The following is a 14884-nucleotide window of genomic DNA, read 5'->3' as shown; positions in this document are numbered from 1 at the left end:
TGGGTCTGTGTCCCTGCACAGTTAGCTGCTAGGCCTGTTGTGTCCCAGCACTGACACCTATAGCCTGTTGGGTGGGGCCAGGTCTTGGTGCTAATGAGCTAGGGGGAAGATACCATAATGGCACCAGCCTGCACCAGTGTCCATGATGTAGAAGAAACTCCAAAGTATGGCTGCCATCAGTGTCTGTGTCTCCTGGGTGAGCTGCATCCACTGCCTGCCTCTCTGGGGGATGCTCCAAAATCAGCAGGTAGGTCTGGTCTATGCTCCTATAAAATTACTGCTATTGCCCTGGGTCCTGGAGCATGTGAGATTTTGTTTGTGCCCTTTAAGAGTGAAGTCTCTACTTTCCTCAGCTGTGTGAGACTCCCAAAAGTAAACCCCACTAGCGTTCAAAGCCAAATCCTCTGGGGGTTCGTCTCCCTGGCGGAGGACCCCAGGCTTAGAACTGTCATTACTGTGGGTGTACCTCTACAATGTAATTATTCTTCAGTTTTGTGTCAGCCACCTGGGAATATGGGACTAGATTATATCACAAATCTGCCCATCCTTCCTGTCTTCTTGTGGTTCCTTCTTTGTGTCTTTGTTGTAGAAGATCTTTTCTGTAGCTTCCTGTCTTTTTCATTGTGAATTTGTATTGTGTATTTGTGATTTTTCTGTGCTCATGAGAGGAGCTCATGTTCTTTCTACTCTGCCATCTTGGCTGATCCTCTCCTAGTATAATATTTCTCCTATGTCTTTTGATCAGAGCATTTATTCTATTGATATTTAAAGTGATTATTGAGAGGCATGTAGTTATTGCCATTTTATTACTTGTTTTTCAGTTGTTTTTGTAGTTATTCCTTGTTCCTTTCTTATTCTTTTTGTTTCTTATTATGGATTGATGATTTTGTTTTGTAGCATGCTTGGATTCCTTTCTTGATGCTTTTTGTGTATCTATTGTAGGTTTTTGATTTATGGTTACCATGGGGTTCATATATATTGACCCATAATTGTATCTACTTGATTTGAACTTGTAGTCATGTAAGTTCAAATACATTCTAAAAGATCTGCATTTTTACTCCCCTCCCCTAAATTTTGTTTTTGATGTCATATTTTACATCTTCATGCTTATCCCTTAACTGATTATGGTAGTTATAGTTGTTTTCACTTTTTTTTTTTTTTTTTTTTGTCTTTTAATCGACATACTGGCTTATTTAAGTGATCTTCAATCCTTTCTATATGTTTCCCTTTCTGGGATTTTCCCTTTCCTATAGATTCTTACTTCTTTTCCATTTAGAGAAGACCTTTCAACATTTCTTCTAGGGTAGCTTTAGTGTTGCTGAATTCTTTTAGTTTTTCTTGTCTGAGAAGTTCTTTGTCTCTGCTTCTATTCTAAATGATAATTTAGTGACATTGTGTATTTATTTATTTATCTATTTTTAGTAGGGACTTTATTTCCTTCCTTCCTTCCTCTTTCCATCCTTCCTTCCTTCTGTCCTTCCTTCCTTCTTCCTTCCTTCCTTCCTCCTTCCTTCCTTTCTTCCTTCCTTCCTTCCTCCTTCCTTCCTTCCTTCCTTCCTTCCTTCCTTCCTTCCTTCCTTCCTTCCTTCCTTCCTTCCTTCCTTTCTTTCTTTCTTTCTTTCTTTCTTTCTTTCTTTCTTTCTTTCTTTCTTTCTTGGCTATGTTGGGTCTTTCTTGCTGCATGCGGGCTTTCTCTAGTTGTGGCGAGTGGGGCCTACTCTTTGTTGTGGTGCATGGGCTTCTCATTGCAGTGACTTCTCTTGTTGCAGACCATGGGCTCTAGACATGTGGGCTTCAGTAGTAGTGGCACGTAGGTTCAGTAGTTGTGGCTCATGGGCTTAGCTGCTCCACGGCATGTGGGATCTTACCAAACTAGGGCTCAAACCTGTGTCCCCTGCATTGGCAGGTGGATTCTTAACCACTGAGCCACCAGGGAAGTCCCAGTATTGTGTTTTTAATTTCAAATTCCACTTGTTCATTGTTGATATATAGGAAAGTGATTGACATTTATATATTACCATTGTATCCTCAACCTTGCTGTAATTGTTATTAGTAATAACAATAATAATTGTTATTAGTAGTAGTAACTAATAATGATTGTTATTATTAGTTCCAGATGTTGTTAGATTTATATCAATTCCATTATTTGGAGTCTTTAATATAAATGATATTTTGTCTTTAATTTAAAATTCTTCTTGTTAATATCTGGTATATAGGAAAGCAAGTGATATCTGTACATTAAACTTGCATCCTACAAACTTGTTAAATTCACTAATTGGCAGGAGATGCTTTTCCCAATTCTTTCATATTTTCTATATAGACAATCATGTATCTATGGAAAAATATAGTTGTATTTCTTCCTTCCAAATCTGTGTAGTTTTTAATTCATTTTTTCCTCTTACTTCATTGTGTAGGGCTTCCAGTATGATGTTGAAAATGTGGGGTAAGAAGGGAAATCCTAGTCATGCTCCTCCTCTTAGGGGAAAAGCTTCAAGTTTCTTACTATTAAGTATGGTGTTTGCTGTAGGATTTTTTTTTTCTCTATGTTCTTTATCAAGTTGAGGAAGGTTCTCTCTATTCATAGTTTGCTGAGAGTTTCATCATGAATTGGTGTTGGAGTCTCATGCTTTTCCTGCAACTTTTGATATGATTGTATAATTTTTCTTCCTTCATTTGTTAATATGATGGATAACATTCATTGATTTTTCTAATGTATTACCAGCTTCACATACCTAGGATGAATCCCATTGACTGCGGTGTATAATTATTTTTTATACACTGTTAGATTCAACTTGTTAATATATTGTTGAAAATGTTTGCAACTATGTTCATGAGGGGTGGTGGTCTCTAGTTTTCTTGTGATGCTTTGTGTGGCTTTGGTATTAAGTAATGTTGGCCTCATAGAATGAGTTAAGAAGTATTCTCTCTATGTTTATATTCTGGAAAAGATTGTAGAGAATTGGTATAATTTTCTCTTCAAATATTTGGCAGAATTCACCAGTGAATACATCTGGGCCTGTGCTTTCTCCTTTGGAAGATTATTAAATATTGATTCAATTTCTTTAATAAATATAATACTATTTATATTGTCTCTTCCTTCCCGTGTGAGTTTTTGCAGATTGTGTTTCTCAAGGATTTGGTCCATTTCATCTAGGTTATCAAATTTATGGCCATAAAGTTGTTCATATTATTGCTTTATTATCCTTTTAATGGTAGTGAGATCTGTAGTGATATCCCATCTTTCATTTCTGATACTAGTAATTTGATTTCTGTCTTTCTCTCTCTCTCTCTCTTTTGAGTAGCTCATCTAGAGAAGTACCAAATTTATTGATCTTTTCAAAGAACCAGGTTTTGGTTTTGTTGATTTGCTCTATAGATTTTTCTTGTTTTCAATTCTATGATTTCTGTTCTAATTTTTATTTATTCTTTTCTTCTGCTTACCTTAGATTTAATTTTTACTCTTCCTAGCTCTAAATTTTCCTCTAATCACTGCTTTCACTGTATTTCATAAATTTTGATAAGTTCTACTTTCATTTTCATTTAGTTCAAGATATTTAAATTTTTTTTTCTGGAGATTTCTACTTTGACCCATTGTGTTATTTAGAAGTGTGCTGTTTAATTTTTGAATTTTTCTATTGTTGAATTCCAATTTAATTCCATTATTTCCCGAGAGCAGATGTCATATGACTTTTATTCTTTTAAATTTGTTAATGTGTGTTTGATGATCTCAAGTGTGATCTATATTAATGAATGTCCAAGGTGAGCTTCAGAAGAATGTGTACTTTGCTGTATTTGGATGTAGTAGTCTATAGGTGTTAATTATATATAGTTGATCAATGGTGCTGTTGAGTTCATCTAAATCCTTATTGATTTTAATGGGTGCTTGAATTTTACATTTCTGATAAAAGGATGTTAAAGCCTCCAAGTACACTATTGGATTCTTCTCTTTATCCTTGCACTCATATCAATTTTTGCCTCACATGTTTTGATAATGTGATGTTAGGCACATTAAAGACTGTTATGTCCTCTTGGAGAATTAACCTCTTTATCATTATGTAATTGCATGCTCTGAATTCTACTCTACCTGAAATTATTGTAGCTACTCTAGCTTTCTTTTGATTAGTGTAAATTTAGTATATCTTTCTCCATTATTTTCCTTTTATTTTATATGTACCTGTATATTAAAGAGTGCTTCTGATAGACAACCTGTTGGGTCGTTTGTTTTGATTCACTCTGACAATCTCTTTTAATTGGGGTATTTAAAGCCATTGACATTTGAAGTCATTATTGATATATCTTGATTAATATCTACTATATTTCTTACTGTTTTCTATTTATTATCCTTGTTCTTTGTTCAGATTTTTGTTGTTCACTTTTTTTCTGCCTTTGTGGTTTTAACTGAGCATTTTATATGATTTCACTTTCTGTCTTGTCTTAGTTTAATTATATTTTTAAACTTTTTTACAGTTGCCCTAGAGTTTGCAATATATATCTACAATTAATCCAAGTCCATTTTCAAATAACACTCTACCACATCACTGGTTAGTGCAAGTATCTTATAATAACAAAATGGTCCTAATTCCTCTATTCTTTTATACCATTGCTGTTACCCATTTCACTTATACAATAGCTATAAATATTCAATGTATTTTTGCTACTATTATTTTGAGCAAACTGGTATCTCTTAGATCAATTCTGAATAATAAAAATAAAAGCTTATATTTTACTTTCACTCATTCCTTCTCCAGTATTCTTCTTTTATATATATATAGATCCAAGTTTCTGACCTGTATCATTTTCCTTCTCTCTGAAGAACTTCTTTTAACATTTCTTGTAAAAATTCCCTCAAATTTTTTGCCTCAAGGTCTTTATTTATCCTTCAATTTTGAAGGATAGATAATTTCACAAGATAAAGAATTCTAGGTTAGTGGGTTTTTTTTTCTCTTAAGACTTTAAATATTTCAATCTATTGTCTTCTTGCTTGCATGTTTTCTGAGAAGTTGGATATAATTCTTTTTTTTTTTTTTTTTTTTTTTTTTTGCGGTACACGGGCCTCTCACTGCTGTGGCCTCTCCCGTTACGGATGGAGCACAGGCTCTGGACGCGCAGGCTCAGCGGCTATGGCTTTTGGGCCCAGCCACTCCGCAGCATGTGGGATCTTCCCTGACCGGGGCACGAACCCGTGTCCCCCGCATCGGCAGGCGGACTCTCAACCACTGCGCCACCAGGGAAGCCCTGTAATACAGTTTTAAAGGGAATTTCCTTTATGCCAGTCACTGCATTCTTTTTTTCTAAATCATGATACAGTGCAGGAGAAGTTTGTGACCTTCACAGGTCAGTTGTAATAAGAGATGGAAGAGGTGAGGGAGAAAATACTTAGTTTTAGAATCAGATTCGTCTGTATCTATCTGTCTTCTCAATAGAATACTGTAGGAGATAATCAGCGTCTACAAAGACCTTCAGCGTGAGCCAAACTGAAAAACAATGGAGAAGTGTCAAAAACATGGGTGGGGAAGCAGATTGAAAAACAATTAGTATATAATTCTCATATAGTTCCCAACATTCAATGAAATAAGTTTGGAGAGAATGAACTAAAACAAAACTAAACTTTGCAGAGATATTTTGTACAATTTTCTGCTGTTAAGAACTAAGAAAATGTGTTTTAAGTTCTCTACACAAAATACAAATCTATTCAACCACTCGTCTTGTTTCATGAATGCTTAGCATTTAATAAGCAGAAACTTTTTCTCAACATAGAACTTGAATTTTGTTTATGAGGATAGTGCTATTTCTCAATGAGAAAAAAATTTGCTTCAAGAAATACAATTAGATATATTTCTGTGTTCTATCTGTAGGCATTAAGTGCTGTCTGACCTTCCTTAGCATGTGGAAAAGATCTCTATATTGTGTAATTGTAAAAGGGAAAGGACATGCTCTGAAACACTTTCTTGGGGGTATAGAATTTGATATGTAGGTCAGAATGTATGTACTTTTACCACTTAAGTATTTTTAGGTGAAACTGAGCAAAACTCGGTGTTTTTCTGTCTTTAATAACTATTTCTTTTTTAGGATGAATTTATAGAAGTGATATTTTGAGTATAAGTTTCCAGCAGGTTCTATTTATTCTTCAAGTAAAGATATATAATCTTGAAGAAAATCAATCAGGAAGGAAGATGTACTTTAATAAAGATACGATGTGCTTTAATTACGGTATTAGTGTTGTATGACCAAAGAGTTGTCCATTCTTGTGAAGTTAGGATTATGTAGATTATAGTTCAAGGAACACTGGAGCCAGTTTTCTTCCTTTAAAGGCACATCAAATCATATTTCTATGGGGACAATCAATAAAAGAAAATATTGTTTAGTAAGTAGCAGTAATAATTATAAACATCTTCCCTCTTCATTTCCTGCCCTTCTCACTCAATCTTCTCTGTTTAATGTTGTAGTATAATGAGAATGGAGTTAATAGTATATCTTGCCAGTTGCCTGATACAAATCATTTAACTACTCTGAGCCTCAGGTTTTTCATTGTTAAGTGAGAATAATACATAACCTGCCTGCATAGCAGGGTATTTGCCGGAATGAGAAAAGATGATAATGTACATGGAAGCCCTTTGTATGTTATGAAGTGCAGTGTGTAAAATATTAATTGTATTAAAATATTTGTATCATTTGGGGATACATTTTCTTTTTAAGAACTATGGATAACTGGTGCTACACATTTTTATTTTTCTAGTGCTTCATAATTTTATGATAATATTTTTACATTGTTTTCATCTACTTTATTTCCCTTTCCCTGTGAATGTCTTCCTTCTTGCCTTTAAAAAATCTTGCTGAAAGAATAAGCAATCATAAAAAAAAATGTAGATCAAGTTAAGTAAAAAGGAGGGGCTTGTCTGTGTGTATTTGAGTTAATAGATTTTAGTACAATTTTTAATAGACAGCAGTCACTTCAGGAGAGAAGTTGTTATGTATGCTTTTTCCTAACCAATTCGCATGTTTGTGTGTGTGTGTGTGTGTGTATCTTTTTAAATTGTTTATATTATTGAAGTAATATACATAAATGCATTCAATTTTACTGTGTAGCTCAATGAATTTTTATATGTATATGCATGCATAATACCACAGATAAATATACAGACTGCCAACAAACACATGAAAGAATGCTCAACATCATTAATCATTAGAGAAATGCAAATCAAATCTACAATGAGATATCTCACACCAGTCAGAATGGCCATCATGAAAAACTCTAGAAACAATAAATGCTGGAGAGGGTGTGGAGAAAAGGGAACACTCTTGCACTGTTGGTGGGAATGTGAATTGGTTCAGCCACTTGGAGAACAGTATGAAGTTTCCTTAGAAAACTACAAATAGAACTACCATATGACCCAGCAATCCCACTACTGGACATATACCCTGAGAAAACCATAATTCAAAAAGAGTCATGTACCAAAATGTTCATTGCAGCTCTATTTACAATAGGCAGGAGATGGAAGCAACCTAAGTGTCCATCATTGGATGAATGGATAAAGAAGATGTGGCACATATATACAATGGAATATTACTCCGCCATAAAAAGAAATGAAATTGAGCTATTTGTAATGAGGTGGGTAGACCTAGAGTCTGTCATACAGAGTGAAGTAAGTCAGAAAGAGAAAGACAAATACCGTATGCTAACACATATATATGGAATTTAAGAAAAAGAAATGTCATGAAGAACCTAGGGGCAAGACAGGAATAAAGACACTGAACTACCAGAGAACGGACTTGAGGATATGGGGAGGGGGAAGGGCAAGCTTTGACAAATTGAGAGAGTGGCGTGGACATATATACACTACCAAACTTAAAATAGATAACTAGTGGGAAGCAACCACATAGCACAGGGAGATCAGCTTGGTGCTTTGTGACCACCTAGAGAGGTGGGATAGGGAGGGTGTGAGGGAAGGAGATGCAAGAGGGAAGAGATATGGGAACATATGTATATGTATAACTGATTCACTTTGTTATAAAGCAGAAACTAGCACACCATTGTAAAGCAATTATACTCCAATAAAGATGTAAAATAAATTAATTAATGGATAAATGATATGGTTCATATATACAATGGAATATTACTCAGCTGTAAAAAAGAATGAAATAATGCCATTTGCAGCAATATGGATGGACCTGGAGATTATCCTACTAACCGAAGTAAGACACAGAAAAACAAATATCATATAGTATCTCTTATATGTGGAATCTTAAAAAAAATGATACAAATGACCTTATTTACAACACAGAAACAGACTCACAGGTTTAGAGAATGAACTTATGGTTACCAAAGAGGAAAGATGGTAGGGGGGAGGAATGAATTTTGAGTTTGGGATTGACATATATGTACTATTATATATACTGTGTAGTCAGCAGGGACCTACTGTATAGCACAGGGAACTCTACTCGATATTCTGTAATAACTTATATGGGAAAAGATTCTGAAAAATGATGGATATATGTATATGTGTAACTGAATCACTTTGCTGTAGACCTGAAAATAACACAACATTGTAAATCAACTATACCCCAATATAAAATTTAAAAAAGACAATTAAAAAAATACAGAACATTTCCAACATCCCCAAATTTTCCATTGTGCCACTCCCCAGTGCATTCCCTGAGATAATTAATATTCTTACTTCTATGACTGTTAGATAGTTTGCTTGTCCTCGAACTTCATAGAAATAGAATTGTACAGTTTATGCTATTTGTGTCTGGCTTTTTTCATTCAACAGTGTATCTGTGAGATTAATCCATGCTGTTGGATGTGTTAGAAGTTTGTCCATTTCTGCTGTGTACATGCCAGAGTTTATTTATTTATTTATGATATGAATAGAGATACTACAATGATATAACAAATAAACATGCTATGAGCATTATCGTACATGTCTTTGGTAGACATATGCCCTCATTTTTCTTAGATATACACCAAGGAATGGAACTGCTAAGTTATATGATAGGCATATGCTTGGTTTCAGTAGGTAGTATGAAAAAGTGGTCCAGAGAGGTTGAAACATTTTACATATCCATCAATAATATATGAGGGAGTGTTTCTGTAATTTCTCTTTCTGATTTTTCCTTGTTTTTAGTATATAGGAATGCAATAGACTTCTGTGATTAATTTTGTATCCTGCTACTTTACCAAATTCAGTGGTTAGCTCTAGTTGTTTTCTAGTAGCATCTTTAGGATTTTCTAGTTATAGTATCATGTCTTCTGCAAACAGTGACAGTTTTACCTCTTTTCCAGTTTGGATTCCTTTTATTTATTTTTCTTCTCTGATTGCCGTGGCTAAAACTTCCAAAACTATGTTGAATAATAGTGTTGAGAGTGGGCATCTTTATCTTGTTCCTGATCTTAGAGAAAATGCTTTCAGTTTTTCACCATTGAGAATGATGTTGGCTGTGGGTTGTCATAAATGGCCTTTATTATTTTTTTTTATTCTTTTTTTTTTTATTGCGGTGTGTGGGCCTCTCACTGTTGTGGCCTCTCCCGTTGCAGAGCACAGGCTCTGTATGTGCAGGCTCAGCGGCCATGGCTCACGGGCCTAGCCGCTCCGCGGCATGTGGAATCTTCCCAGACCGGGGCACGAACCCGTATCCCCTGAATCATCAGGCGGACTCCCAACCACTGCGCCACCAGGGAAGCCCGGCCTTTATTATTTTGAGGTAAGTTCCCTCCATGCCCACTTTCTGGAGAGTTATTATCATAAATGGGTGTTGAATTTGTTGAAAGCTTTTTCTGCATCTACTGAGATTATCATACAGTTTTTCTCCTTCAGTTTGTTAATATGCTGTATCACATTGATTGAATTGTGTATATTGAAGAATCCTTGCATTCCTGGGATAAACCCCACTTGATCATGGTGTATGATCTTTTTAATGTGCTGTTGAATTCTGTTTGCTAGTATTGTGTTGAGGATTTTTGCATCTATGTTCGTCAGTGATATTAGCCTGTAATTTTCTTTTTTTGTGACATCTTTGTCTGATTTTCGTACCAAAGTGATGGTAGCCTTGTAGAAGAAGTTTGGGAGTGCTATATTTTGAAGAGTTTGAGAAGGATAGGTGTTAGCTCTTCTCTAAGTGTTTGATAGAATTCACGTATGAAGGCATCGGACCCTGAGCTTTTGTTTGTTGGAAGATTTTAAATCACAATTTCAATTTCAGGGCTTGTGATTGGTCTGTTCATATTTTCTATTTATTCCTGGTTCAGTCTTGGAAAAAAATCAGAAAGAGAAATTAAGGAAACACTCTCATTCATCATTGCAAGAAAAGGAATAAAATACCTAGGAATAAACCTACCTAAGGAGGTGAAAGACCTGTATGCAGAAAACTATAAGACACTGATGAAAGTAATCAAAGACAATACAAACAGATGGAGAGACGCATACCGTGTTCTAGGACTGGAAGAATCAACATTGTGAAATTGACTGTACTACCCAAAGCAATCTACAGATTCAATGCAATCCCTATCAAATTACCAATGGCATTTTTCACAGAACTAGAAAAAAGTTTACAGTTTGTGTGGAAACATAAAAGACCCTGAACAGCCAGAGCAATTTTGAGAAAGGAAAATGGAGCTGGAAGAATCAGGCTCCATGACTTCAGACTATATTATAAAGCTACAGTAATAAAGACAGTATGGTACTGGCACAAAAGCAGAAATACAGATCAATGGAACAGGATAGAAAGCCCAGAGATAAACCCACACACATATGGTCACATTCTCTTTGATAAAGGAGGCAAGAATATACAGTGAAGAAAAGTCAGCCTCTTCAATAACTGGTGCTTGGAAAACTGGACGGCTACATGTAAAAGAAAAATTAGAACCCTCCCTAACACCATACACAAAAATAAAGTCAAAATGGATTAAAGACCTAAATGTAAGGCAGGATACTGTAAAACTCTTAAAGGAAAACAGGCAGAACACTCTTTGACATAAATAGCAGCAAAATCTTTTTTGATGCAACTTCTAATGAAAATAAAAACAAAAATTAACAAATGGGACCTAATGAAACTTAAAAGCTTTTGCACAGCATAAGAAACCATAAACAAGATGAAAAGACAAGCCTTAGAATGGGAGAAAATATTTGCAAATGAAACAACTGACAAAGGATTAATTTCCAAAATATATAAGCATCTCATGCAACTCAATCTCAAAAGATAAAACCCAGTATTGTGAAGCAATTATACTCCAATAAAGATGTATTAAAATTCTTTTAAAATTAACTTTTAAAACATACAAACACCCAATTCAAAAATGGGCAGAGGACTTAAATAGACATTTCTCCAGAGAAGACTTACAGATTGCCAACAAACACATGAAAAGATGCTCAACTTCACTAATTATTAGAGAAATGCAAATCAAAACTACAATGAGCTATCACCTCACAGCATTCAGAATGGCTGTCTTCAAAAAATCTAGAAACAATAAATGCTCGAGAGGGTGTGGAGAAAAAGGAACCCTCTTGCACTGTTGGTCGGAATGTAAGTTGATACAGCCACGATGGAGAACAGTAGGGAGGTTCCATAAAAAACTAAAAATAGAACTACCATACAAACCAGCAATCCCACTACTGTGCATATACCCAGAGAAAATCATAATTCCAAAAGATACATACACCCCAATCTTCATTGCAGCACTATTTGCAATAGCCAGGACATGGAAGCAACTTAAATGCCCATCAACAGAAGAATAGATAAAGAAGATATGTTACAATTATGCAATGGAATATTACTCAGCCATTGAAAAGAAATGAGATTGAGTTATTTGTAGTGAGGTGGTTGGACCAAGAGTGTCATACAGAGTGAAGTAAGTCAGAAAGCAAAACAAATACCATATGCTAGCACATATATATATGGAATCTAGTAAAATGGTACTGATGAACGTAGTGGTAGGGCAGGAATAAAGACGCAGACATAGAGAATGGAATTGAGGACACAGTGGGGGAATGGGAGGCTGGGAAGTAGTGAGATAGTAGCACTGACATATATACACTACCAAATGTAAAATAGAAAGCTAGTAGTAAGCTGCTGCAAAGTACAGGGAGATCAGATCAGTGCTTTGTGACCACCTAGAGGGGTGGTATAACGAGGGTGGAAAGGAGACTCAAAACGGGGGGGATATGGGGATATATGTATACATATAGCTGATTCACCTTGTTGTACAGCAGAAACTAACACAACATTGTAAAGCAATTATACTCCAATAAAGTTGTATAAAAATAATATATGAGGGTTTCAGTTGCTTCATATATCGAACAACATGTTGTATTGTCAGACTTTTACATCTTTTCCATTCAGAAAATTTTGTGCTTGTGTCTTAAAATCTATTTTTTTCTATAATAAAATAGTTATAAGAAGTGTCTTATGGTCCGGTTATGCCTGTTATTTCTTTTCCCATCATTTTATGTTCCATCTTTCCCTTTCCACGTGCCTTAGCTGTGTCTCATAAGTACCATTTTACATGATTTTTAAATCCAGTGTTACAACCTGTGCCTTCAAAATTGTGAGTTTATTCTGTTTTTTAAATGAAATTATTAATATAATAGATGCTTGCATAATAATTTCAGTGCCTTTTATCTATGTTGTTTTTATGTTTCTGATTTTAAATTCTTTTAAATATGTTTTTCACATATTTTTTTCCTTTCCCCTGGTTTGAAATATATGTACTCTATGCTTTTAGAGATTATTCTGGAAATTTAACCCTAAACAGTTAATTTCACAAAGTCTAAAACTGAACAATTAAACCATTTTCCAAACAATTTGGAACTCCAAACATATTAGCTTCAGTCATCCTCTCCTTATTTTATGTGCTTTGTTCAGTATTTTAGTTTGGTACTTCTGATAACTCCCCAAATTTGACATTATGTTTTTATACAGAGTTATATTTACTTTCTACTGAAAATGTTTAGCTGTACCCACATTTCCTTCTTGTCTCCATCATCCCTTCTTTTACTTCAGACCATATTTCTGGTATTGTTCTATGTTTTTCCGAAGTTCATCCTTTGGACATTCCTTTACTGAAGGCCTGAAAAGTCTGATGGTATTTCTCCATCTCCTATCCATGGCTCTTCTCTTTGATCCAACGTGGAAATTATACATAGTTCCATAACGAATTATCCATCATGAGATTCTTGTATAAGTCCTTCTAATAGGGGCCCAGAAATTGCTATCTTTTCTGCACAAAGTCCAAAGATAAATCTTCAAATGAGAATGACTACTGTAATGTGGTCTTTTTCTGTTGCCTGTGAGAGATGATAAGCAAGTAAAATAATTGTTCTATCTTGTGTCTCTTTTGCCTCAGCTCTAAAGCTCTGGGATGGAGTCTTGCCTAGATCTTCTACACTGAGAATGAATTCCTGGTTCCAAGTCTTACTTTCTTATCTCACATGAGCAGGCTTATTTCTGGAGAACAAGGAACTGTGGGCTTTTCGTGTAATTATTTTCATGTAATTGCAGATGTTTCTCCTAGTGTTGCTTATCTTTTCTTGTTTTCCCCTTGCTTCCTGTAAGAATTCAATTTTTGAAAATTATGGTAAAGAAATTAGTGAAGGACTTAGGAGTGGGTGTAGCAGAGATTGCTATTTATTGCTGTGGACATATTGTGTCCCCCTATAATTCATGCATTGAAACCTTAACCCCCATTTTGACTGTATTTGGAGATAGGGCCTTTAGGAGGTAATTAAGGTTAAATGAGGTGATAAAGATGGAGCCCTAAATCCAATAGGATTACTGTATTTATAAGAAGAGGCAGAGAGACCAGAACTCTTTCACTCTTTCATATGTGAAGACACAGCAAGAAAGCAGTAGTCTGAAAGTCAGGAGAAAGAGAGCTCTCAGCAGATCCTGACCGTGCTTACACCCTGATCTCAGATGTCCAGCCTCCATTTCTGTTAGGAAATAAATTTCTGTTGTTTAAGCCACCTAGTCTTTGGTATTTTTTATAGCAGTCTGAGCTAGTACATTTATTATCATAAAATGTAATTAACTACATGCTGCAGTTGGTTGTAATTATTTTAGACTACAGAATTTTTATTAGAAATATCACAAGAATATGGACATAAAATAAATGTTGAAAACAGCAACCTTTGGGTTTATCTCAAAGTTGGTACACAGGTAATTCAGTCTTTTATATCATGGACAGCTATAGCCTTACTCAGTGTTTTGATTTTCAGTTTAATGTCCTGAAAATCCTAGAGTGTCTTTGTTGTAAAACAAAGGTTTAATTATAGTTAGACTATACTTACTAAGACAGCAGAATAGACTCAGACTTCTATAGAATTATCAAAGAGAGCTCAATCAAGAAGGACTTGTTATTAACTCTGTGTCAAACTCTAAACACATTAAATCAAATCTGTATTACATGAACATTGTATGTTTTACTACAAATTTATTATGAAAATATTTAATATTATATAAAAATTCACATTTAATAAACTTTTATAAATTATTGATATTTTTATTCAACATTTGTATATATAGTCACCCCTTGGTATCCACAAGGGATTGGTCCCAGGAGCCACCACGTATACCAAAATCTGCAGGTGCTCAAGACCCATAGTCAGCCCTCTGTGTCCTCGAGTTTTGCATCTGGGTATTCAACCAAACACGAATGGAAATTTCAGTCTGTGGCTGGTTGAATCCGTGGATAAAAAACCCACAAATACAGAGGTCTGACTCTGTATTTATTGAAAAAAAATCAAGTATAAGTGGATACCCACATTTTAAACCCATGTTGTTCAAGAGTCAAATGTATTGGGAAAAGATCACCACAATAAGTAGTTAACATCCATCTCCATGCATAGTTACAGAATGATGAGAACTTTTAAGACCTACTCTCTTAGCAACT

Source organism: Pseudorca crassidens, chromosome X (assembly GCF_039906515.1).
Source record: "Pseudorca crassidens isolate mPseCra1 chromosome X, mPseCra1.hap1, whole genome shotgun sequence".
In the NCBI taxonomy this organism is placed as follows: Eukaryota; Metazoa; Chordata; class Mammalia; order Artiodactyla; family Delphinidae; genus Pseudorca; species Pseudorca crassidens.
This window is presented reverse-complemented; position numbering follows the sequence as displayed.